This window comes from Nannochloropsis gaditana (genome assembly GCF_000240725.1).
Source record: "Nannochloropsis gaditana CCMP526 unplaced genomic scaffold scaffold1085, whole genome shotgun sequence".
Lineage (NCBI taxonomy): Eukaryota > Eustigmatophyceae > Eustigmatales > Monodopsidaceae > Microchloropsis > Microchloropsis gaditana.
Window position 1 is genome coordinate 1 of NW_005802868.1, and position 2284 is coordinate 2284.

Here is a 2284-nt window from a genome sequence, read left to right on the forward strand (position 1 = left end):
CCTCCCTCCCTCCCTCCCTCCCTTCCAACCTGCCTTCGCCTGCTCCCGATAGGCCTTCAAATACTTGTTTTCGGCGCGAAAGGAAGTCGCAAGATCTGCCTGGCTCCCTTGGACACGGAAATGCTCCCTAGTCGCCCACTGAGGGAGGGAGGGAAGAGGGACCAGGAGGAAAAGAGGGGAGGAGAGCGAGGGAGGAAGGGAAGGAGGAAGGGACGGAGCGCGGAGTGTGCGTGGAAAAAATGCTCCAAAATTCCTACTTTCCCCCTTTAAAGCTTCTTTTGTTGCTGATTTCGACAAGTCCTCCCTCCATCCCTTTTTCCTTCCCTCCTTCCCTCCCCTCCTCCCTACCTACCTCGCTTGCTCCATCGAATCGACGTCTGACCCGGTCCATCTCCTCCGCCAACGCCTGACCGAGTCCGAAGGCCTGCGGCCGATCTTTACTGGTGTTATCCTCTACAAAAGAGGGAGGATGTTAGGAGAGGTGAGGGGCTGATGTGGGGAGGACACCAGGCAGAAGGGAAGGGCGAGGCTCCTTTTTGTACGGGGTAGAACCCTTGGATGCGTAGTAAACCGCACCCATGCCTCGTTTGGATGAAACAGGCTGTCCCTCGTCCCGCACATCTTTTATTTCTTACCTCGTCCGGCGCATTCGTGGGCAAAGGGCGCCATGTGATCGGTGCAATGCAGCAAAGAGCACAAGGTACACCTGCGGAAACGAGGAGGCAAGAATGAAGAGGACCAATCAGGAAGCGCATGAAGTGGAAGCCATGCTTTTGATTTGGCCTTTGCAACCTGATTGTCTGAGAATAATCATTTGCCGGAATATTCATTCTTCCATTTACCTCCCTCTGCTTCGTTTTCACGACCCCACTTGCAAGCACTTACCTGTGCGGCAAGAAATCATTCCGCCCACACAAAGCACATTTATCGCCGTAATGAGCAGCCATCTTAGAGGGTCAAGAGTAGACCAAGAGATAGGAAGTGGTGACGGACACGGTTACTCGTGTGATCCTTGTTGCGTGCTCCCCTGTGTGCTATCTTCAATGATGAACGATGGACGTCGCTATTATTGTTGTATGCCCCATATCACAGCTAGGATCGATAAATCATGCCCACCCCCAACTCCATACGTATCTATATCTATCCATCTATGTAACACTAACTCATTATTTTTTGCCATTTCGTGTTTTGTCCCGGGATGAGGGTTAAGCCTACTGACCATTGCTAGCTTCATGAAGGCTCCAGGTCTTTACCTGTTTCACGCAAAGTTACGCCCCTAAAGCGCTCACATGCTCCTCTAACAGGTATACTACCTATAAAGGCACTCTAAATATGCACTGAATGCACACAATTCTTTCATAGAACTCGGCATTCGTTGTCCAAAACTTTCACTAGAGGGCTGGGCTCCAGACCGTTAAGAACCGTTGCAAATTTAAACTTCCGCCTACAGCCTTGACCCGCAAAAGTTGAATTTGTGGCAAACGAAAATAGAGGATGTATGTGCTAGCGCATCGCCTGGCAGTATACATTACTTAACCATCGACAGGAAACATTGACGGCCGCTTATATCTAGCCGGGCCGCCTTGTCGTATATTCATTGCACATCGCGGCCCATTAAGTGCTGGACCCCCACTTCACTCTTTCAGGAAGCCATCGCATGCCGGCAATCCACGGCACGATTTCAATTTCGTCAGCCAGCGATATATCGACTCGTGGATTTCCACATTAATCTGCCCGTGAGGCTCGGGATACGTACACTATGAAGGAAGCAGATCGAGAGCGGCCTTTCTCTCTATTTGCTCGTTCCGACCCCCCACGGCGGCCGACCTCGCCTCTTTTTGACAAGACCTGCGCTCCTCGCCAGCATTGTAAATCAAAGTGGCAGACAGAGGCTTTCCCGACTTGTGCGGGTGTCATACAAGAGAGGGGCGGACTTGGAGATTTGGATCGTCGCAAGTTTTTGATTGCCTCTCTTCTTCGAGAGGTAAGTGTGCCTGTATGTGCGTAATATCGACGCATTGGTGTCGGTATATGTACTAAGCGTGATAAAGGATTGATGTTATCCCTGGTATCTCGATGACGCTGCCATCTGTACGTGATGCATTCAGCCATGCGATGTACTTTCTTCGTTCCTCCTCCCCTTCCTCCCCCTCTTCCTCCCACTGTGCCTCGTCCGATTCTCGCCTTCACCCTGATCCATTTTTTACCCAACACACTCCTCCACAATATATATATATATATATTGGAATTCGTCCTTCACGCCCGCCGCGTAAAGAGCGCCGTC